This window comes from Emydura macquarii, unplaced genomic scaffold, assembly GCF_026122565.2.
Source record: "Emydura macquarii macquarii isolate MOO-44397 ecotype Brisbane River unplaced genomic scaffold, CSIRO-AGI_Emac_v2 contig_374, whole genome shotgun sequence".
NCBI classification, from domain to species: Eukaryota; Metazoa; Chordata; order Testudines; family Chelidae; genus Emydura; species Emydura macquarii.
The window spans coordinates 13,975,631-14,001,419 of record NW_027130511.1 but is presented as its reverse complement, the minus strand read 5'-3'; the positions used below and the strand labels follow the sequence as shown (position 1 = coordinate 14,001,419).

Sequence of the window (25,789 nt, the reverse complement as noted above, 5' to 3'; positions counted from 1 at the left end):
TAAACTCTTCCACTCTCCCTTCACGCTATTACCAGCCCTTCAAAATTCATGAGACCGACTTAAAATCATGAGATATTTTTCAAGTAATGCCTTTTGTTATTTCTTCATTCACCTGCTTGTAACAGAGCCTTTAGCTTACACTGGCTTAAGCTTTTCTCCACAGCCCTGAGAGATAAAAACTCACTTTACTTTTAAATGAAAGCTGAGATTCTCAGTCAGTTGACTCCAAGACCTGCGTCTTTAAAGAAAATATCTCTATCCCCATTACACTCTTCCGTTGTTTAATTTTAAACTGTACACTAGTACTGGCCACATGCACTTCTATCAGGACTCATTCTTCTCAGATAGCTAGAGATGCTTATCTTGCTACTGCAGGCTCAAAAAGGTGAAAGTCCTATGTCTCTCCCTCTCCTATCAGTAGACATCCCCACAGAGAAGAAAGCGAGCCAAGAGAAAGAAGAGCTGCCCAGAGTTTAAATATATCCTCTCTATACCAGGCTTTTAGGTAGGATTGTCACCTGTCCAGTTTTTCCCAGGATTGTCCCTTTTTTGCGGTAGCTGTCCTGGGACATCTGCCAGCTGTTTAGTTTATGGGATCAGGATAATCCCAGGTCCACCCCACCCCACCCTTTCTATTTTTGGTCCCTCAGATGTGGCAACCCTACTTTTGAGTGAAGAAAGAGGAAGAACAATTGTAAACTCTTTGGGGCTGAGACTGTTATTTATTATTAGGGATGATCAAAACATTTTCTGTCAGAAAATGGGATTTAATTGAAAGCAAAAAGTTCATGGGAAAAGATTGATTTTGGCATCATTTTCCACCGGGAAAATCAACACAAAAATGTTGAGTTACTGGTCAACCCAAATGAAAATGTTTCCTGTTGGTTTGTTGACATGAAACATATCATTTCAGGTTGGGTTAATGCTAATCTTTGCATTTACCTGAGCTGCTAATGCAGCTAATGGAAGTTGGAGTTCCAGGTTCCTAGTGTCCCCATTCTCTTTTATGGGCCTTGCTTCTTGCACTATGGCAGCTCATCCACAGAGAGACAAAGCATGACAACATGGCTTAATTGAAAGGTTTTGTTTTAGTTTGGCAATCCAAAAGAAAACATTTCATTTTGACTTTAATCACTGCATGTGCATGAGCCACAAGACTGTCTCATAGAAATTGTAGTTCCAAATACCTTATTCCTTTGTTCTCTCCTATGGGCCATGTCCCTGTCTGGATTATATCATTTCAATTTTTTGTCCTGACTCAGGATGAAAACAAATGTCAAAATATTGGAATTTTGCATGGGATGGAAATTCCGGTTTTCAATTAGCTCTGTTTATTATATATAATCTGGTTGTGGCCTTTTGATATGACTGCAATATAAATGTTTACTATTAATAGTATGTTGGCTAAACTGGTTTATGCTATTTATATTTTTGAAAAATTGGAGACCATTCAGAGAACAGCTACAAGAATTATTAAAGGATTGAAAAACATGCTTCAGAGTGAAAGACCCAATTCAATCGATTTAGCTTCTCAAAGAGAAGGTTGAGGGTAGCTTGATCACTAGAGCCCTGCACGGATACATAATTTGTATCCACATCTGATCCGCAAAAATGGTCCGCAGATATCCATGGATTTGCAGGGCTCTATTGGTCACAACCTAAAAGTACCTATATGGATGTAAGCAGGGTCTGAATGAGCTCTTCCCTGCCAAGTGACTTGGGGGGAGGCTTCAGGACCAAACTGTATTTACATGAACACACCCACTCTGCACAGGTATCCAGCAGACAGAGCCCTGTGTTGTCAAAGTGATTGACTTTCGCTGGTGTTGGGTTACAAATCATTTTACAATTCATTTCACTTGAATGCAGGAGTAATGAAATGTTGTCTTTATTGTATGAGAAAAGGGCAGCAGAACTGTGCTCAGTCTGTCCTGATTGAGCAAGTCACCATCAGCTGAACTGAATTAGATAAGTAGGGGGCTCGGACACCAGAGCCCTGGCCTGCGATAGACAGAAGGAGTAGGAGCAGGTAACCCTGCTGGGAGGTGGGGTTCTGCTTAAGAGTCCCAGGCATGGTTTAACCTGCTCCTCCCCACTGTTCTAAGATAGAACTAATTAAGGCTTCATTAGGAGCCTTTTGTTTTGTTTAGTGTTCAAGCCTGAAATCATTTGTGGGACAGTGCTCCTATCCAGCTTCAACACTGAGGTTCACCCACTAAGAATTGAAAATCACTAAGAGCTGGGAGGAACCTAAGAGAATGACCAGCAGCGGTCACAAGCAGGTGTCAGAAGAGTCACAAGCAGGTGTCAGAAGAGCGGCCCGCAGAGTAGAGCGGAGACAAGCAGGTGTCAGAAGAGCGGCCCGCAGAGTAGAGCGACTGGGAGAGCAGCCAGCGGAGTAGAAAAGCTGCAGGGCAGGGTGGCTGGCAGAGTGACCAACAAGGCGGCTGGATAGTGAAGTGAACAAGGTGCCTTCTTCCCCTCTCCCCCACTCAGGGTGGGAGGTGAACTCTGCAGCTGCATCTCTGAACTCTGGGACAACAACTGTGAAGGGAAGGGCACATCAAAGGAATGATAAACTCTTCATACACACTATAAATAACTATTCAATTATCCCATTTAATTCTAGAATGAAGGAAGCAAAATGCTATGCATTTGGAGTTAAGAATCAAACATCTCTATATTCATACACAATTGCCTTCACAATAGTTTTCTTCTTTGTGGGATCATGTGGAGGTTTGGTAAGGAAATTAGTCACATAAGGCTCAATAATATAAATATTGTGAGATAAGATGATAGCAGGTTTGAGTATCACTGTTGCCTACATCATAGACATTTCCTGTAATTAAAAGAATGGGTGTATACAGAGGGCATAAAGGCCATGGCAGTCACACAATGTCACACGGTTAGAACCTGTCACATGCTGATATCTCTATGTCCCTCATGAAGAAACACCATCTATAGAATGATTCCTGTTTATCCAGATTGTCTTGCTGAGTGCATCTTTGTAATAGAAAAAGAAAAACAGATTTCTATCTCTGTTTTTGGATGACAAAGATCATTGAGCCTGTGCATCATCTTGGTAGCCTGCTGCTTTACTTTAATCTTTTCTGTCACTGGTCCCGGTCTTACACAGATTTATGCACATGCTTAACTTTACATATAAATGTATCCCATTGAGGTCAGAGGGACTACTCATACACTTAAATCCATGTGGATTGGGGCCACATGGTTATTAGGTTATTAGACACCTAATTCCCACTGAAGTTAATGGGAGTTGGGAACCTAAATACCTGTGAGAATCTGGGCCTTATTTGTTTAATATTAAGGAGCCTAAGTCTTCTTTCATTTACACTGGTACAGAGTGGAATGAGTAAGAGAAGAATTAGGCCCAAAGTCAGAACTGCACCAGAAAAGTGAGGTCACTCAGATCTAATGGTGCTAGAACAATTTCCTTTGACTTATATTTAAGTTTGAATGCTTTAGACTTCCATAAATATGAATAGTTGTGAATTTTTCCTGCAAATCAAAGCATAATAAAAAAGTCAAATATGTGTTGTACTTGTAGAAAACTAGTGTGCTCTTTTGCTGACAGATATATCTGCTAATCAATAAAAAAGATGAAGGTTGTCAAATTATGATTTTGTTTCTGAATCTGTTATAAATCTTGACTTGTAAAACACTTTAGAACAATAAATATTATTTTTAAAATTGTTTACTGCAAACACAAAATATGTTTTAAAAGATTGGAAGTAAACTTCAGTGTTATAGATCTGTGGGCTAGATCCACAAAAGGATTTAGGAATCTAACTGTCACTTTAGGGTCCTAAGTCTAACATTTTGATCTTTAAAACCCTGTTCAGCTGCTGTCAAACCCTGTTGACTTCTAAATACCTTATATATAAAAGTTTCCACTCATAAAGTCCCCATGGCACCTATGTTTCTGCTGGGCATGTGTAAAACCACCTAAGTCCTGACACCACCAAGCTGCTCAGCTCCCACACCCTGGTAGGATTCTCAAATTAGGTGTACCCTCAGCTATTTTATGTGAAGGACCCAAGCCAGTAGGTGTTCTAAGAGAAGGCCTAATGGATCATTCCACTTTGTATGAAATACTTAAATAAACATTAGATCAAGGATTGGAACCTGGGTCTTACAGGAAAGTGCAGTAACCACTTAGGCTATAGAGTAATTCTGTGTCTGTCTTTCCTGACCCAATGAATATTTAAGCATTTCACATAGACCCAAATGAAAGAATTTTGGGGAGCTGTGCACTATGGAAATTGGGGGGGACCCTACCTTCCTTAAATTAGACAGAGCATGTAACATACAAGACATCGCTGCCCTAGGCAAAACTTCAGTGTGCTACCTCTTCTACCCCCAGAAAACCAGGGGGGCACACTGGACCTTTTATCTGGGGTGAGACAAACCTTCTGATGGCTTGGAGGTTATGGCAGAAGTGGAGAGGTGATGCGTAAGGTTGCAGTGCCACTCACTCAGGTTTGGTGCGGCCACTCCTCCAGCATAACGGTGTGAAAGCTGGGCCAAATTTGAGTGAGTGGGGTTGCAATCTGGTGCAGAGGGTTGCAGCACAATTCCGTTTGTTGTTGTTTTTTTCCCGTGATTTGGGGCTCTCCTAAAATGGGGCCCCAGAGCAAATGCATGTTGATTAATCTGGACGTGATTTCATACAAAATAGAACAGCTTCAACAGGAGAGGTTGAGAAGGACCCACTCCAGAATACCCTCAACCCCAAGGGTTAGGGCACTCAGCTGGGAGGTGGGCGACCCAAGTTTCTGCTCTGTATCAGGCAAAGAGGGCATTTGAACCAGGGTCTCCTATATCCCAGTTGAGTGCTCTAACCATGGGACTATTCGGTATAAGGGGAGGCAGCAGTGGCACCTCCATAATTTTTCACAAGAAAGGGTGACCTGGCTTAGGCATCTGTCTCCAGGAGAGGGTTCATGGCTTTGAATCCCAAGCCACGATAGGTGCCTCTCTGTGGCCCGGATTTAGGAGCCTATGTCCCTTTAATGGGCAGAGCTTAGGCTCCACCACTCTCCTCTGCATTTCCTACTGTCTTGTTTAGGCAGCTCTTCATTCAGGTTGCTGACTTGTGGGAGTCCCACTTTTAGGTGCCTATCTCTCCCCATGCTTTTGTATGGGAAGTCTGAGGGCCCAGATCAGGATGAGGATTCCACTGGGCAGCAGGGCAGCAAAAGTTAGGCATTGCAGTAATCTAGCCCTGTTTTCCTAAAATGCTAAAAACAAATCCATGAACTCCTAATTATTCTCATCGGATGCATCTCATAATTTGATTTGCATGTATTTATTTTTAATGCATTAATGTAGTGCCAAAAGATGGAATACTTCTTCAGACACCAACCTAAGTTTTGCCTTCTCAATAACATAACAATAATAACATAACATTTCAGAGAATATTTTGTTTTGTGTCTCTGAACTTGTGACTCTCATTCCCCAGAATCGAATTGGAAAAATAGGGAGTGATACTTACGCACGCTTCATTCACCACAGACTCCCAAATTATAGGCCTCTTACAGTATATCATAGAGATCTTCATAATAGGATTGTCACTCTTTTTCATGTGTGCCTTGACCAGCAACAGACAATTAAAATAGTTGCAATAGTCTTCAAAGTTAACACCCAATTGAAATGAAATGAGGCAGATGACATTGCGCTCAAGTATTTTTCAGGTTGTCTCCAGACATCACCAAAACATTATATATTAGTTCATCTTCAAAATAGATAAAATGAGGCAAAATTGGCTAGATGATAGAACTAAAGCTAGGTGATTAGTAAAAAAAAGTGTATTTGCTTCAACCATGTTTGCACACATTTATTTTAAGTGAACTTTCATATGTGTAAAGTTCTGTTCATATGAATATTCATTCAGTAAATTTCAAGCCCCTAGCTAAGCTTTGTTTACACTAAAGTAGTTTCAGGCAGCATTAGTTTATAAAGTTTTGTTTAACCAGTCAGGGATCAGAAATAATATCATGTGACTGCAGTGACAAGTCACATAGCTTGAATATCAAAATGCTTGCAGGAATAATCACTGTGAATGTTTGAATCCATAGGCTGAAATTTTATTGCCAAAAATAGTGAAACAATTATGAATTGTGGCAAGCTTGTAAAAGGCCTATCTTGTTTATGAACAGAACAGAACAAAAAGAGGTACATTTACTGAATAAAAGTTCATAGCAAATTGTTCACCAAGCTCTAGTTAGAAAATGGATTGGGAACTAGACCTAAATTCTAATCCCAGCTCTGATACATACTTCCTTTGTGACCTTGGGCAAGTGACTTAATTCCTGTGTGCCTCAGTTTCCTTATCCATGAAGTAATAATGGGATAGTAATAACTACCTCAAAGTGGTGTTATTAGGCTTAATGTTTGTGAAACACTTTGAGTTGCTCAGATCGAAGGTGCTCCATAAGTGCTAAATATTATTCTATTTGAAAAGAAACCATGTTTAGTTAGAACTGGACAAAAACCATGAGAAGTCATAGAAACAAGTATTTTTCTCTATAGAACTGAAAAACAATTTAACAAATTTATTTTTGCATTTATTTTGTATTATCAGACTCAGGCTGCCATCTTCTATACAAAGTTTCAGCTTGATGACATTTTAAATTGAATACAGAATTCCTCTATCATAGGAAGTTACCCTGTCAAAAGTATATATATAGAGAGAGAACCACAAGGATGACAAAATTCAGATAGAAATTATTAGCATTCTGTGACATGACATAAAGACAAATTTAGTCATTAGCCCCTTTAGCAAAACCCCCTCCTGTTTACATTTTCAATTGGCCTAGAAACATATAAAATGTATGTTTTCATTAGCCTCATTGCCCAGCTCTATACGCATGGGAAGATGATGTTTCTAAAAATATCAAGCTATTCTGCACTAAATAGATCAGAGCGAGAAAAGGGGCTTGTCAAGGTCAGGTACTTACTTGTTTTGTCAGCTGGTAGAGTTGTGTTGTAAAAATATCGGTTGTTTAATCTTCTTTGCCTTTAACGCATTTTCTTAAAACATATTTTCACTCAGAAAGAAATGTTTTCTTTTTTCCATAAATAAATCCTGTCTGGTGGAAGCTCCGTATTTAGATCCTTCCCACCCACTTTTCTGTTGCTCAACAGTAGGGAATATAAATGCAATATGAACTTCTTGGCTTTCCAGAAGTAAGTGTCATGTTTGCAGCCTTGGTTTCTGGCAATCACAGAGCAACTATACGTCAGATATAAAACACTGTGTGTTTACCTTATGCTGTCTTGTGCAATTTGTTGGAACAAGCACTGTGTGAAAGGTTACATGTTACGTGGCTCAAATATTGTGATTACTCATGTTGACATGATGTGTGTGTGAGTGATACTCTGTAGGCTGGTGTTATGAAAGTCTGTGGCTGTTTTTGTTTTCTGAAGTAAGACTGTTCTTCCAGAAGTGTCATTTCAGAATAATTTGGGGAGCGTAGGGACGGGGGAGTTGTGTCAGCATATAGAACATCGTATGTGATTATATTATATCCTGCAAAGTAGGGGCAATGGGGCTTGGGTAGGCATGGGGCTGGGGGAGAGAGTGGAAGATATAATGGAATATATAATAGACCTATGAAAAATCTGTGGGGAGAGGCAAACCCAGGTTGGGTGGGCAATTGCCCCCATTAACCCATAGCAAATGATGCCTCTGTGTTCCTCAGGAAACAGTTTACATTTAGTCAAAGACACCTATCCCCAGAATTGTGCGATGGAGGTATTGATGCAAAAAACATGGAGAATGAGGAGGCTTCCAAAAAACTTCAAATATTTCCAGCTAAACTTTTCTTGTTAAGTGAAATTCTAAAACAAGTCAAATCCTAGAAATTATACATTTTCTTCCAAGCTGTAAGCTTGATAAAGCATTTTATTTTGTATAGCCTCTTTTAAACAAAGTGTATCACAGAATCCTTTAAAAGAGTTAAATAATATATATACTCTTAAAATTATTATTATTATTATAGATTTTATTTTGTCAAGACTAAATACATTTCTGCCTAACCTCCACCTTGGAACACGGCTTAAAATGAGTTTGTAATCTCAATTTACCTTGCCAGGGATCCACAATAAATTAAACCATCATTCATAGGCTTTTATAGTCATCAACAAAAAGGGGTGGGGAGGGAACTGAGAATAGTAAGGAGAAGCTTTGAACAGAGAGTTCTTTGTTAGATTATAAAGGACTTTTTAAAATCTTTTTTATTCCATTTACTGTGCTGGCAGCAATAGGTCTAACCGAGTAGTTTCCCAGGATAGCTAAAATGTGGTTCAGTCCCAAAACATAAATTGCAGCAAATCATGTTTTTACCACGTTTTGGAACCCTCCTATAGTCTTGTGTTTACAGGTCAGTATCAAGCTTCCTGAACACAATTAAAACATGACTAAGTCCTGTCTGCATTACAAGATCATGTTGTGTTCTAGCTATGTCAGGAGACTATGATGGCAGCTTTTACACTGTAGACAGAACCTTCGTTTTTCTTTATTCAAAAACCTTATAGGGTTCTTTGTTTGTTAAAACATATTTCATTCAAACTTTTGACAAACATGTTGGAGAGTTCTCTGTGAAAGTCTCTTGCTGTTTGACATTGGTGGCTGACTCTCCCAAAGGACACAAGTTTGCACAGCCAGACGTGGGGTCCACCCTGGCTATGGCCTGATGACTTTTTCAGGGGTGTTGTGTTGCCAGAGCATCGCTCCGACATCTGAAATTTAGGATGGGATGATGCTCTGGGCCCTTAGAATTTCCCCTGCCCCTCTCCCATTTGTTCCCTCTGAGATTTGCATTCGTCTGCAACACCTGTATTGCTTGGTTACCCTGGGAGCTTCTGTGGGTGGGAGGAGTCCAAGGGGCATATATGGTGTGTAGCTAAGACTAGAGGGGTCTCAGCCACTTTTTTGCCTGCATGGTATCATGATGCAAGGTATAACTTCTGTTACTTTTGGGGGAAGGTTCAAAAGTCTAAAATGGGCTTGGGAAAACTCCCAGTGTTTTGAGGTCATGAAATGTATTAGAATTTTTATTAAAAAACTTTTAAACATGAGAAAATTGGTCAGAGTGGAACAATGTTCCAGTATATTTCTAACTGTTTCTTTAGCCATTTTTTAGGTATAAGGAACCAACTTCATGAAACTATTTTAGGGCTTGGTTTGGTGGCCTACTAGTATATATATATATATAACGTCATGCGAAGATTCATAACTGAAATTCCTATTTTGTGGGGTTGGTTTTGAGGGATTTTTTAGGGAGTTGATTGTGTTTGGCTCTCAAGCTAGCAGAAGGAGGAACCATCAGAGAGATGACATAATACCAGAAAATAAGTGTTTCATGTGTCTACTTGGCAACCGCTATTGGTAAATTTTGTTGGTGAACAGTGATTTGAAGGGTGTGTCTTCTGCCCTCAGCTAAAGGATGTTGTATGCCATAGACTCTGATTCAGGAAAGGGATGGTGAGGCTGATGCTGAGTGTTCTGTTCTATCATCCAGGAGAGTTCCTTTATGGGAGAAGATAAAGGTTTAAAGGAAAAAAAATCAGGCATATCAGTATCTGTCAGTCTCTCTCTCCCCTTCAACCTTCCCCCATCCCTTCTTGCCAAGTAATACCCTTGGAATTTGATTCTTCAAAGAGTGTTGCACTTTGAAGGAGCAAACCAGCTAACTACTTTGTTGGAGTAGAGAGCTAACATAGTCACTGAAAGTCCCACTGTAATACAAGAGTGGACAAGAGTTAAATTTATAAGAGGCTGTGCACTGATATTTCTTTTAAATTTATTAATTCAAATATTCTGGTACGTATCCTGCCCAAGTCAATAGTGAGCAATATCTGGAGGGTGTTTGAGGTTGGTAATTGGGGTTTGTTTTTAATGGGCAGATGTTCACAAAAAGTGCATCACAACTGGCCAATTTATTGGTATTCTCAGCAGAGAGACATATGGGCAAGATTGCACTGCCATTGCTTGTGCTGCACCTGTCCAGCTTCATATACTGCTAATCTGGTGCCTTTTTAGACATTATGCTAATTTAAGAAAATCTGTTAAATTATTCTTTAATGTGCACTAGAATGGATGCTGCAAGAGCTCTGAGAAATGAATGGGAAGGACTGATTCACTGCTGTCTCTCTAACTCCACCTACACTTCTCAATTTGATAAATGCTTACAGAGTCCTTTTACAAGCATAATCAGTAGTACTATTTCTATTATGCCATAACAAATAAAGATAAAAGCCTATTTGTAGGTCTCTTACACTATTATGTTCAAATCTACTATGTTAAAATAACAACATTAAGAGCCTGATCCTGCTAAGAGCTCTGCTCGGACAGACCCCTGCACCTGTACAGAATCCCACTGAAATCAGTGGAGCTCTGCACAGGTGTAGGAGTCAGCCTGCACAAATCAGCCTGCACAAATGAAGGCCTATGGTATAAAATCAAGTACAAAGGAAATGCCAGAATTATGGTTATCCCTGCAATCTTATTTCTGGCACCTTTCTAATACAGTCTTTACTCACTTGATCACATGCTATTTTTTCCACAGAATTCCTCCCTCCATTCAGTGTACAGAATGTATATATGTAATAATCAGGTAAGACCAAAATTTATTCTCATATAGTTGGGGACTTATGTTAGAACAGAATCCCCTGGTGTGTAGATGGACTTTAAGTACTGCGGTATCCTCTATAATGCTATTTTATAACTTCTTAGAGAAGTACTTCTCAATGACTCACAACAAATATCTTCACAGCAACAATACACTAGGGAAATTTTTTGGCAGTGGAAGAACACTGCTATCACACAACTCCCAGACTACTTTTTAATTCACTTAGTACAATGTGCTCTGGTTACAAAATAATACAACGAAGACCCAACTGAAACCTCAAAGTCAGTACAGAAAAATACAAACAAGACAAGAACTAAGAGGAAGCTGAAAACTTTTAAAATGTTAGAATAGCCTTAATAAATTCTTTATAAATTTAGACAAAGTATCTGTCTAAGCTTTTCTTCCTCATGTACACATAAGGTCAAATTCTGCCTTCACTTGCTTCTATTAACACCTGGTAATTTTCATGAAGGTGCAAAGAGGAAAAGTGAGGCAGACTTTAGAAGCCTAGTGAGTTACCTGCATCACATGGCTAAATATGTCCGCCCTCCAGAGGTAGTACAGGTGGTTGTTGAATTCCTTCAAGAGCAGAGATTGCTAATGGTCTAAATCCAAGGAGGAATATAGGAAGACACCCACATCCCAGACCTTAGTATTTCTAACCAATTTTTTAACTCTGCAGATTGGGTAAAGACCAATATGAATCATTAAGTTATTCAAGAAATGGTTTTTTTTGTGGTCTGTGCTTTACTCTTTTCACTCATTAATGGAATCCAGTCTATCCAGGCTTTTATTGGAGATGCTGTTTCTACTGCCTCAAAAGTTGCTAACTCCACATGCTTTTCCTGTGATGCAACTATGCCCTCTTCACCAGTGTTGAGGGTCTTTATGTGGAAAATTAAGAATAAACTATTTCGAGTTCTTAAAGCTTGTATGACTGGTGCAGTCATTTAACACTAAAGTCTAAATTCTGCTCTCATTCATATTTGTGAGAAGTCAATGGAATGGTACAACTGCAGCACGACAAAATATGATGCTAGAAATTATGCTGTGGCACTTGAAGGACGAAAACTAGTTTGAAACTAGTTACAGGACAGGAAAATTTGCATACCATACTGATGGCTGATAGGGATAACCTGAGAAATTAATGTAGTTCAAGAACAGTTAATTCTTATATAAAAATTATCGATGCACTGGTGCCAAACAAACTGAAACCCTGGCTTATCTGCTGCACAGTGCAAACTGTCATTTGTAAAAATTAAAGCCCAGACAGAGATGACGTTACTTATAATCCTAGTAGACAAAGAGGGAAAAGGGTTAACAGATCATTGAATCTATACTTCTGCAAAGAAAGGCTATTGTTTTCCCATAAATACTAAAATGATGTATTCCTCATTTTCCCTGAAATGGCCTGCAAATATTTAGATAGATCAAGTAACAATTTTTGTAATCTCTCACACAGTTTAGATTTTTGCACTTTTCCCTGACTGTCTTGAGTAGAACTGGTAGAAAAATGGGAAAACAATTTTTCAAAAAATATCAAAATGTCAAACTTGTGTACATTTTACAGGGTTCATTTTACAGGGTTTCTTTTTGGCCACTAAGTGCAATAACATGAATGATGTCCAGTGTTTCCATCTCCTCATGGTGTTATATACACACACACACACACACATATACACACACACACACTCTAACTTTTCAGAACATTTCAACATACCCCTAGATACTCATTCTACTATATTCAGTGAAAGAAAAACAGAGGAAAGAGGAAAAACAAAAACAAAGAAAATTAAAATATTTGAAATTTCAGAATTTTTTATTTAAATTAAATTAAATACTGGAACGTTTTGGGAAAAAAGGAAATCAAAAGTTTTCTGTTTTGAAAAAAGGCCATTTGTAATTAAAAACAGGCTTAGAATGAAAAATGTCAATCAGTTCAGATCTAACTTGGTGGGGATGCAATGGGAAAGGTGCTAAATCACAACCAATGTATGTACACCATATATTTCAAATTGCAAGCTATTGCACTGCAAGGAAATACTTCTGTATTGTGTGTTTTAAAACCCTATATTATAATTAATCGATAAAAGTGGTCACAATATAAAAACATGTATGCCCTGTCCACACTGGGGTCAGACTATTTGCCGAAGAGTTTTTAAATGCTGTTTAAAAACCACTTCCGTCTAATGTAGTTTAAGCATACTTAAGATGGCCAGTTTAATTTATAACCTTGGTTATGACAGAATAGGGCATGTTTATTAACACATATTTGACCATGCTGAACAGTTTCAGCAAATATATTTTTAATCCCAAGAGTCAGTTTCATAGATGCACATACCAAATGAGTGGCACCAAATGGGTGTGGCACTATTATGCTTGTAACACCCTACATTATGCTTTTTCTGAAACGAACCGATTAGTACCTGCAAACATGGGGTTTCTTGGAAACAGAGCGTGTGTCAAATTTGCGAATTTGAATTTCATTTCTTCTAAGGACTGAAGCAAATTATCTTTAATATAATCAACAAATGAAAGAATGAGGTTGACTTCAGAGAAATTAAAAATAAAATCTAGCTCCCAAACTAAATTCCTGTGGCTAGGCTTTTAATGTGTGTCCCATTTTTATTGAGTCACTGGATATTTATGATGATACAGTAGCATTATTCTGTTACTAATACATTTCATGCTTTCAGAGTGCCTAATATACTGTAGGCTTTGCAGTACATTGTTAATTATCTATGTCGGTGAGCATAGTCTTATCTGAATTTTTGCTTTTCAGATGCACTTTTGTGAAAACATTGCTCAATATTCTGCTCTCAGTATACACAGGTAACTTATTAACATGACTAAGAATTGCATGTCTATGTCCACTTTGCTGCTTCTCTGAAGTAAAAGAGAACTTATCCATTTACACCAGCAGAGATTTTGGCCCAATGCATATGCACAGCTATTAAGACTTGGACCAACTGAGTCTCAAAAAACATCACTTTGCAAAGGTTTAGAAACAATTTTTCTTAAAGGTTTTGAGCCTCTTACATCACACCTAGGTCCAAACTATTCTGAAGTTCAGCGATGCATTGTTTCTGGTCTATCTCCAGTAAAAGTTTAGCTATTAGTGATTGTGGCATCTGATCCCCTTTTATGCAGGAAAAGAGTTCCTTTCCACAGACCTGAGTGTAACAGGTCTATCTAGAATCTTCCTTTGTTCATATTTGGTGCTGTGAGAGCACAAAGAACTAACAGTGCCATTGTACATTTTTAATTTGCCTGTTGGGGGAAAAAGCAACATCCCTTTGCAGCATAGTAATGGTGTTTGTTACAGGTGCATTATAGCTATTTTGATGGAAAAGTTCTACATGTTAACTACATGTTCAAAAAGGACTGTACTAAGTTTGTGAATTCAGCAATTCTTGACATTTGGAATATTTGTAAAAACTTATTTTTGTGTTAGAATTATTCCTCAGAGAATTTCACCTGCGAGAAATGCTTTCGTATTGGTACATCTGCCTGATTCTAAAGGCCATTTTGTACTGGTCCTAGCCATGGCCCTGCATGTGTGTGAATGCTCTGGAGGCTGCTGCATCTTATGCCAGTGGGATATGGTCCCTAAGGGATCATATGCCTGTGGAGAATTGTCAGAGAATTATTATTTATATTACAGGAGCACCAAGAGACCCCACTGAGATCAGAGCTCCATTGCACTAGTCACTGTACAAAGCCATCATGAGAGAGTCTTTGCCCCAGAGAATTTATAATCTAGATAGACAAGCAAGACACAGGGTGGGAGAAGGTAAATAGAGGCACTAAGAGATGGTCTCCATCCCACTCTCAATATTTCCCCTGTGCTGGAGCAGGAGCAGGCTCTGGCAGCTTTACACCACGAAAGTTTTTCTTCCTGCTGGGGAGTTATCAGATGGTAAGTTACATCCAGAATCCAGCCCAGTGTTATAGCTGGGGCAATTAACAGCACCTATTATTAACGTTGCTCAACATTCCTTATTATTATTCATTCTATAAGAAAGTGATTAAAATATTTTTAGTCAGTAATCAGTAGTTTTTTAGAATAACTTTTACCTGTGCTTGTGTGGAAGACAACCTAAAAGCGTTACCTGCTGCCTGCCTATCTCCTGAGGAAGTAGTCATGAGAGGGCTCCTAGGGCTAAAATTTTCCCTCTAGTAACACCAGTGGAATCCCACTGACCTGTGCAAATTCCAATAATTAAATCAGCATGGTCTCAGTTTGTGTGTAACAGCTCACCCGTATAGAGAATTTGAAGGTTGTAGACTTCCTCCCAAGGCACCAAAGAAGAAGATAAGACTTCTGTGTACAGGGTCAGCCACCTCATGTATACTTTAGCAAGAACTATGTGGAAGGGACAGGATATCCTGTTTTAAATAATAAAGACAATGAGAGATTCAAAGTTTGTAGCTCCATCTGCTTTTCCTCTTTATCTTAACTAACAATTAGAGTAGGAAACAATCTTGGGTCTGATACCCTGATGTCTCCCAAAACTGTCAAAGATGTGACTGTCAAAACATTAACTGTAAAGTCAAATATAACCTGGGTATCCTATAAGCAGGGTATCTGACTCATTATTGTTTCCAAAGTCTTAACATGTGGTCATCTGTCAAATGAACTACCGTACCACAAGTGGTTTTAACATGCCATCTTGCTGCTTCAATTATCCAACAAAAATTGGGAAGGTGAAGACTTTACAAAGTACTATTAAACAGGGCCGTTTTAAGACCTTCGTAGGTCCTAGGCACACTTGCCTTCGTAGGCCTCCCGACCGAAATAACTAATTTGATTTTAAGCTATTAATAAATAATTTTTTAAATAAAAATAAAAAATTATATATAAATTTTTTTTTCGTAGGCCCTGAAAGTTTCGTAGGCCCTAGGCACTGTGCCTATTATGCCTTATGGATAATGCAGCCTTGCTATTAAAGACAAGGAATCATACTCAAAAATTGGGAAGAGTTGATTTTACAAAGTATTATTAAAGACATGGAGTCATACTCCAATGTCTCAGAACAAGAGAATTTGAAAATGGCTGCATGCATGTACCACTGTGCCACATTTAATATTTTGCATGCTCCTTGCTGTTTATTAGGCATATATAATATGATGCCCACTGCACATTTATCTTAATAAAATCAGACATTTTAAGATAGTATATTGGGCATGTGACTGAATCCAATATACATCAGTGTTGGAACCCAATGCTAATTTTGTTTCTTATTTCTGTTCCAAATTTAAGCAGCTTTCTGCAGCCAGCAGCAGCCAGCACAGTGGCTCAATGTACTAATACTTCCTGCTTTAGTTTAGTGATGCTTTCCTCTCTATTGCAGTAACCTCGAATCACAGATGGGGATTAAAAAACAAATAGAGATTTATATTAAATGCAGTGCTGTCAGCATGAGCTATCATTTATAATCACAAAAGACAGCAGACAGTTTAATGGGTACAAAATTTCAGACCGAGAAATATACATTATATATTGAATTAGTGTCTTTGAAGTGTGCAGCTGACTCAGAGAAGGGTCCAAAGAGTCAGTGAATACAACTGAGGATTCCCTGTTAAGTGATCTTTTTCAGGATGGCTAAAAATAAGTAGGAGACAAACTGAATCAAGAACTCAGATACAATCTTATAGTAGAAATGATGGGGGAAACTGGTAAGCTTTACATACTTTGTTAACCTTTTTCAGGCTGTGATGGTTGGCTTCCCATTTCAGACAGGAACTCTGTCTTTTGAGCTGTTTGTTCACATTCAGTCTTGGGGATCCATTCTAGGATGACCGATCATAGTTTTTTTCAGTGTTCTCTCCGTCCTTTCCATGTCAGTCTGTCTTCAGAGTGGGGTGTTCCCCATCTCCATGGCAACCACAAGCAACTATCATCTTTGCTCTGACTATTCCTTACAGGTATTTGTCCAACATGTTCTTAAAAGCCTCCAATGACAGGGATTCCACAACCTCCCTTGAAAGCCTATTCCAGAACTGAATTACCCTTATTGTTAGAAAGTTTTTCCTAATCTCCTGCTGCAGATTAAACCCATAATTTCTTACCTTACCTTCAGTGAACATGGAGAATAACTGATCACAGTCCTCAACATATTTGAAGACTGTTATGTGCTCCCTCAGACTTCCTTTCTCAAGACTAAACCTATCCCATTTATTTAACCTTTCCTCATAGGTCAGGTTTTCTAAAACTTATAATCATTTTTGTTGCTCTGCTCTCCACATTTTTCCTAAAGTATGGTGCCCACAGTTGGACACAGCACTCTAGCCGAGGGCTCACCAGTGCTGAGTAGCCTTTTTCACAACTGCATCACACTGCTGAGTCATATTAAATTTGTGATCCATTATAACCCCTAGATTATTTTCTGTAGTACTTCTGCCTAGCCAGTTATTCCCCAATTTGTAGTTGTGCATTTGATTTTTCCTTAGCAAGTGACATACTTTGAATTTCATTTTGTTGATTTCACATCTATTCTCCAATTTGTTAAGGTGATTTTGAATTCTAATCCTGTCTTCCAAAGTACTTGTAACAGCTCCCTGCTTCATGTCATCTACAAATTTTATAAGCATACTCTCCAGACCTTTATCTAAGTCATCAGTGAAAATACTGAATAGTATTGAACCCAGGACAGACTCCAATAGGACCCCACTATAAACACTCTCCCATTTTAACAGTCCATCTCCAATAGATTGGAATGATAGAACCAATTCCATGGAATGATGGATATTTTGGTACGGGCACAAGATTCTTGGGTGGTACAAAGAGAAGCAATGTCATGCAACCCATTTTAGATCTGAGGTCTCTTAGCAAGTCCATAAGAATATCAATATTCCAGGTGGAAATACTGAAATAGATCATTCTAGCATTATCTTCCCAATCAGAATATAAAATAAACTTTCCGGACATCTAATCAAGATATGATCAGGGAGAGTCACCCAGAGGTACTTTAGCTTCTCCTACAACAAGAAGTATTTTCAAGACATAGTTCTCACAGTTTCCACATAGATATTCACAAATGCCATATCATCTCTCCCTTCAAAAAAGGGACACATGTCTATCCTGGTCTGGCTGACCTTGTCATCCTGTTACACAGTTCCCTGCAACCATTGCCAACCTTCAGAAACAAGGCTTTGAGCAATGAAAAGTAAGACCCAGGTACAGTCCTCACAAAACTTCAGCATCAAAGTTATTATCCAGGACAATCTTCATTTCAGAACAGAGGTGGAAGAAGATAGCGTCAGATTTGTGAAACATTCACACACCTCTTCTGTGATAAAATCAGTTTTAGCTCCTGAGATAATTGGTTTCACATGAGGATGATCATCACAATTCTTGCTTCACGTCCAGCCAGCAACTGCAGCAAATCAGTATATAAAGATCTTAGTCCAGATCTAGTACTAGTATCTTTTGGTGAATTCATTCATAACATTATTTAAAAGCTACCTGACCCTGACTCCAGAGAAGCTGTCTATTGACGATTGATGAATCCATTTGCATCCAAGGCCAGCTGGAAAACCAAAAGAGAAACTATGTGAAGAAGCAGAGCAAAGGCATTCAAAGCCTCAAATTCAGCTCCACACATTACCATGCTCTCCTTTAAAAAGAGTAACAATTTTTTGGGCAAAGAGATCATATCTATTTTATGAGGAGGCCTGTAAGGCTACTCTACAGTATCTTTTATGCACACTTTTTCAAACACTATAGAGTCACTCTTCTCACTCCTGCTGATGCAGCGTTTGGTAGAAAGATTTTACAGAGCAAGATGCCTTGCCAACTCTTAAGTTCCTTTTCATTTTTACATAGGTAATCTGAACCTTCCTCCCTTTCTAGGGATGAGTTACTGCTTTCTACATCCCACAATGAAGATTGTCTGACATGGAGGGGACCAAGTAAAGGATAATTATGTTTTACCTGTGAATTTTAATTTTAGGATCCTCCTTGTCAGACAGTCTGACCCTCCGAGGATTGTATTTTTGTCCAGATGTGGTTTTGGTTCTTTTGTTTGTTTGTTTGTTATTGATGGGTTGTTGGTGATGATTTTTTTGCTATTGATCACTTAGGTACAGTAGAACCTCAGAGTTATGAACACCTTGGGAATGGAGGTTGTTTGCAGTTCTGAAATGTTCATAACTCGGAACAAAATGTTACGGTTGTTCTTTCAAAAGTTTCAAAACTGAACATTGACTTAATACAGCTTTGAAACTTAATTATGCAGAAGAAAAATGCATCTTAATTTAAATGAAACAAGCACAGAAATAGTTTCCTCACCTTGTCAAATCTTTTTTTAAACTTCCCTTTATATTTTTAGTAGTTTAACACAGCACTCTACTGTATTTGGTTTTTTTTCCTCTCTCTCTGCTGGTTGCCTGATTGTGTACATCTAGTTCCAAGTGAGGTGTGTGGTTGTAACTCTGAGGTTCTACTGTAGTTTGAAAGTTCCTCCAGGAAATCCCTACATTTCATGTCAAGACTGCTGTGATGGGATTGAATTGAATAGGACTTTTAAATGTTTATATAGTTTGTATTTTTCAGCTTTGGAAGCTATCATTCTGAAGGTTTCTTTCTTCAGGGTGGTTCTAAGACGTGGCTTAGAGCAAAGATCTGGTCTGCTGCAGTTGCCATAGAGACAGGGAATGCCCCACTGTGAGGAATGTCTGACATGGAGGGTCCTAGAATGAAAATTCACAGGAAAGATAATTTTTCCATTTTTTACACTTAAAAAACTTCCAACTTGAAAGCCAGTAATAACATACAGTATTAGTAAGAATACTGAACAGATATGAGAAATACGATAAAAAATCCATTAAATTATCCCTATCTTTGCATTTTCCATTGCATCTACTCTTCTATATATGTCTTTTACTCAGTAAAGGCTACAGGACAGGAAATATATTTTTGTGTTTTGTAGACCAATCGTTTCCATGAAAACTAACATGAACAGCTAATGCATTCACCGGTATGCAAGCCCTGAGAGCCACAGTTCTCATCAGTTATTTTCATCAGGTAGTTATGGGGAAGTTTCAGAAATGTAGCACCTCAATCTCACGTATACTATTACCTCTCAAGTTTTCTTAGCTAGAACCTCCTCTACTCAACCTACATGAAGCAGCTGTAGTCAGTGGCTTGCCGACTAACTGGCAGCAATGTGTCTAGTTGTGACATTACTTCAGAAAGAAAAAAAGCCACTAGGTGTCACAAGACAGCTAACTGACTGTTGTGTCAGCCTGACAAAAACATGTTCAATTTTTCTCACGTTCTCCCTTCAGTTTCAGCATTTGTGTTTCCTAATTGACATATTATAAAGTATTTCTTTTTGGAATTTTAATGTTTGGAATATTTTTGCAGTTTTTGTCTATCTGCCTTCGCTCCTTTCGTCACTTCTATCATTTAAAATGAAAAGAGTAAGGAAACATATTATTTATATTTATTGAAATATTTTGGAGTTGTTTGCTGATCTATCAGAATGCAAAATTTTATTATGCTACATTTGAATTTAGAAAGTGTTGATCTGATGGAGTTCCAATAATCTCTAATCACTAGAGAAGGAAACAATAGTGATTGAATCATAGCCTATCCCAGTATCTAATGGATGAAATAATCCTGGATCTACAGTGGAGAGAAGCTTGGAATTTCAAATGATCATTGGACTGGCACCAACAGCGTTCAGTTACAAACAGCATCCATCAGTGGAATTGTTTTATTAGCCAGATTCAGTAGTTTACTTGGTCTTACATGTTATTTCTCACATATGGATTAATATCAAAGCTGATTTTGACTAGTATTGGATGCAGCATGGAACTAATTTGCAACAACATTCTAGAGTATAAAATGTTCGACCCCCATACATTTTATAAGGTGAGGGACTGTGGCTTCTAGAGAGCCTACAGTTGTGATAGCTGCTTGCTAGTGAATATCTCCATAAATAGCGTCTTCCGGCAAAACAAATGTCTTCTCGCAAAGTATTAAGAAGATCCCTCATGCACAACAAGGGTTCACCTGGTTTTGGTGTTAGCACTCCTAAAAAGGCAGAGAAGTACCCTTTTGCCAACAAGTAGTCTTCTAAACCGGCTAAAGAGAAAAAGAAGGAAAACAAAATCCATAATCTTCACTTAAAATACTCTTCTATAAATTCCTCCACAGTGTTTGTTCCCATATATTTTTTCCCACTGTAGAAAAGGAGACACCTGCATGTTAATTTGTGCTTTTAAAGCTGCAGATACCTGGGCACACTCTTAAGGCTATCAATCAAATTAAACTCTGTTGTCCAGAAAAAGAACCATAGTGCTTGAAACTTATAAACTCCATTACAAATACCTTAAATACCCCCTCTTAAAGCAGGTAAACAGGAAAAAAAAATTTGAATAGAGAAATTCTTTGTATGTATACATAGAAGTCAAGTTTCTACTCTCCTTTCTCAACTCTGTTCTGCTTTAAAATAAGTTTGGTAGTTAGCTCTCATATTTCCTGTGATCATGGGTAGTTCCACCCAAATCTGACTAAAATCTTCTGTATAAGGTAAAACAGCCCACTCACTGGGGTTTGAAAGCATCGGTAACCTAATAGCAACATAAACCTCAGCCAAAGCTTTCTCCTCAAGCTTGGCTATCCCTAAGGTTTTCTGTAGGACCTCCCTGCTCTAGTTGTTTTGGCATACCCACCTCTCTTACTTCCTGGTGGAGTTAGGTTGCACCAAATATAGGGCTGAATCCTGCCAGTACTTATGTTCATGCTTAACTTTATTACTATGAGAACTCCTAATGTGGAAGTGTTTTCAAGAGTGGGCCATAATGAGTCCCCAGAATTTATTCCAAAGCTTTGTCAGGTCTAGTTCCTCCGACCTCGCCTGTTTGAGTCATAGAACCTACCACCTTGTTACACTCCCTAACCCAGGGAAAATACTGTAATATTTTATATCATTGGACACTGATACTTTACAATTGACATCATTTTCTTAATTTCATTTGCTCTAGCAACAGAAAATGGAAGAAAAGACAGCTCTTTTAATCAATAGCCCTCAAAGTGCTTTACAAAAGGAGGTTAGTATCATTATCTCCATTTTATAGCTAGGGAAAACAAGGCACAAATGCTGTGACTTGACCCAGGTCACTCAGCAGGCCAGTGACAGAGCCAGGAATAGAATGGAGATCACCTGAGTCCTAATACAGTGTTCTGTCCACCAGGCCATGCTGTCTGCTGCAGATCAGTAAAATGCCCACCTCCTCTCCCTAGGCTTCAGAGCCTGAGTTCCAGCTCAAGCGCCTACACACTATTTTTAGGTCCATAGCACGACCCAAGTCTATCGACTTGGGCTCTGAGACTTGCTGCCCTGGGCTGCTGCTTGATGTGTAGACCTACGCATAGACGTGCTGGGCTGGAAGGGACTTCCAGAAGTCATGTAATCTAAACTTCTGTGCTGAGGCAGGACCAAGTAAACCCAGACCATCCCTGATAGGTGTTTGTCCAACCCACTCATAAAAACCTCCAATGAGGGGGATTCCACAACCTCCTTTAGAAGTCTATTCCAGTGCATAACTATCCTTAATGTTAGAATTTTTTCCTAATATCTAACCTGAATCTCCCTTGTTGCAGATTTAGCCAATTACTTCTTGTCCTTCCGTCAGTGGACATGGAGAACAATTGATCACAGTCCTCTTTATAATAGACTTTAACATATTAGAAGACTGTGATCAGGTCTACCCTCAGACTTCATTTCTGAAGACTAAAGCTGCCTCATTTATTTAATTTTTCCTCAGAGGTCAGGTTTTCTAAACTTTTTATCATTTTTGTTGCTCTCCTCTGGAGTCTCTCCAATTTATCCACATACTTCCAAAAATGTAGTACCCACAATTGGACACAGTACTCTAGCTGAGGGTTCACCAGTGCTGAGTAGAGCGGGACATTTACCTCCTGTGCCTTACGTACAACACTCCTGTGAATACATCGCAGAATGATATTAGCCTTTTTCATAATGGCATCACATTGTTAACGCATATTCAATTTGTGATCCGCTATAAACCCCAAAATTATTTTTCTGCAGTACAATTGCCTAGCCAGTTACTCCCCATTTTGTAGTTGTTCATTTAATTTTTCCTTCCTGAGTGAACTACTTTGCACTCGTCTTTATTGAATTTCATCTTGTTGATTTCACACCTATTCTCCAATTTGTCAAGGCCATTTTAAATTCTAATTCTGTTCTTCAAAGTGCTTGCTATGCCTTCCACTTTGGTGTCATCCACCAATTTTATAAGTTACCCTCCACTCCATTATCCAAGTCATTAATTGACATATTGAATAATATTGGACCCAGAACAGACCACTGTGGGACCCCACTAAATATGTCCATTCAATTTGATGGTGAACAGTTGATAATTACTCTTTGAATATGGTCTTTCAACCACTTGTACACCCACAATATAATAATTTCATCTAGACTGCATTTCCTTAGTTTGCTTATGAAAATATCACATGGAACTGTGTTAAAACCCTTAGTAAAATAAAGATATTTCATCTATACTGCTTCCCCTGATATCTACTAGGTCAGTTACCTTGTCAAAGGAGGAAATGAGGTTGGTTTGTCATGATTTGTTCTTGACCAATCCATGTGGACTCTTTCTTATTCCCTATTACTTCTAGGTGCTTACAAATATATTGTTTAATAATTTGTTCCAGTATCTTTCCAGGTATCCAAGTTAGTTTTACTGATCTATGATTCCCTGTGTCCTCTTGTTCCTCTTTTTAAAGGTACTATGTTTGCCCTTTTTCAGTTTCTGGGACCTCATCCATCTTCCATGAGCTCATCAAAGATAATTGCTAATGGTTCCAAACTTCTGAGATTGCTTCAGCTAGTTCCTTAAATACTGTAGGGTGAATTTCACCGGGTCTTACCAACTTTAATACATCTAATTTATCTAAATATTGTTTAACCCCTTCTTTCCCTATTCTGGCTTGTGTTCCTTTCCCCTTGCTGTTAATATTAGTTGTGTTGCGTAGCTGGTCACCATTGACCTTTTTAGTGAAGACTGAAGTAAAATAGGCATTGAACACATCAGCATGAACAAATTATTCCCCTCTATACCAATATTCCAATCAGAAGATTTATCCCAAATCTCAGTGATGCCAGTTTATTAATAATTTAGCTTGTGAGAGTTAAAGGCATTATAGGTTGTATTTTCAAATTATGTAGCATTCACATTTTTATTTGTAAATCAGCATAAGTGTTTAGGGATCAAGAATCTCTGGGGTATACTTCCAAAAGAAGTGCTCTAAATCTTCTTGGACAACTTTCTACTGTTCTTTTTTTGAGAACTGAGTGGCTCAATGTACAAAATACTTCCTCTGATCTCATAATAAATAGTAACGAGACTCTATACTGGTATCGGCTGAGACTCTCAAAAAGTAAAGTATCCCTACAGTGAATTGCAGAATCAGTGAAGTGATTAATAAGCTCTGCATTCGTTCAAAAGTTTGTCTCTCTCACCAACAGAAGTTGGTCCAATAAAAGATATAACCTCAACCATCTTGTGCCTCTAACATCCTGGGACTGACATAGCTACAACACCACTGCATATAAGAAATGGAAGACGTTTAGTCTCAGTTTGAAAAATAGATTTAAAAATACTAATATTCTTTTACAGGTAGATACTGTGATATAATATGTAGTACCTTAAAATCAAGGTGGATTGAATCATTTTTACCTCACTAATGATAATAGATGCAGCTTCTTACCAACAAAATCCTTCAAACACAGATTCCCTTCATCTGCACATTCCCCAACGTATATAAATAGATATAATAGGCTTTTCTGTGTATTATCAGGACACACTGGGGCATGTAATTAATTTGCATGTTGTGATAGTGCTTTGCTGTGTCTGGCACTCGTCATGTCAAGCTGTTTTCTTCCATCAGTGCTGGCAGTAAGCAACTAGACTAAGAATGCAGAGGAATAAGACTAAATTCCACATTCTAGAATATACAACCTGATCCTGTGGGGTGCCACAACTCCTCCTGTTTTCATGACAATTGAAATTGTTCAATACTTCACGTGACTAGGCCTATCAGAGCTTTACCACTGATTTCAATGGGAAAAAAGTTGTATATGGGTTAGGTTGTCATAGTGGTAACTAGGCACGTTACCCTTTTTGGAAACTGACTTTTGCTTTGATTTGTTTAGAAGAAACAAGTCCTCCTTTTGCTATTTTTATATACCATTTTCCCATTTGCTTTTATATGTAGACACCCTGACTCCATAACATCTGATGCAGAATATTGAAATAGAAAACACTAACAAACAACATCAAACAGAGGAAGAAAAAAATCCATATAACATTTTGCAAAGAGTCTAGGCCTAACATTAGCATCCTTATAGTCTTTGGGACTCCCCAACCAGAAAATAATACATCAAATACCTCAGATCTTTCTTTGCCCTCTGTTATGTAACTATATAGTAGAATTTTGAAGTTACGTGCTTATGTTTTACCTGGTCTCTTGCATATTTATCATATACCATGACAAATGCCTTTTCCACTTTTATAGGTGTCTCTGTAGCTATATCTCATTATTAAATAGCTAAGGTTGAACCTGTAAATAGGAACCACTTGTTATAATTAGTCTCCAGATAATTGAACTGCAATCTTGTATTTTAATACATTTCTATGGCAACAAATTAGGAGGCTACCAAGGAATGAGAAGCGAGGGGAATAGATGCATTGAAAGTTAGGCTTTAAGCACATGGTTGTTAAAATGCAAAGCAAGGGCAATTTAATTTAATTTGATTTTACCGTGTATATTTTTTAAGAACTGCTGTAGCAACTGTAACTCAACTGTTTTCTTAATATTTTGAGTTTTAGGATGAGATTTACTTGCCAAATGGAACTATTTGTGCTTAAAGTTAAGGATAGTGTATCTGTTTGCAGGACTGGGGCCTCAGTGATCAGCAGCCAAGTAGCACTAAATTCCAGATACAAGACAGTGAATCTGCATTTTTATCATATTCTGTGGCTAAGGTGACACTGGAGATCCCGAATGACTCTCTGTTTCCTTGCCTCCATTTTGTGTTAGGAAAGCACATCACTAAGGTACCATTTCACCATTAGCTGAAGGCAGTCTGGCC

General features: G+C 38.3%; 1 protein-coding gene across 1 annotated transcript in view; it reads right to left on the bottom strand.

Annotated features, from left to right (window-relative positions):
• HECTD1 (HECT domain E3 ubiquitin protein ligase 1) overlaps nt 1-7,238 on the bottom strand; it is a 115,772-nt gene extending 108,534 nt beyond the window's left edge. Inside the window, exon 1 of the mRNA XM_067534420.1 lies at nt 6,981-7,238. The gene's annotated coding sequence lies outside the window, so the exon portion shown is untranslated. The remainder of the gene's footprint in view (nt 1-6,980) is intronic.
• Nucleotides 7,239-25,789: the final 18,551 nt, after the last annotated feature.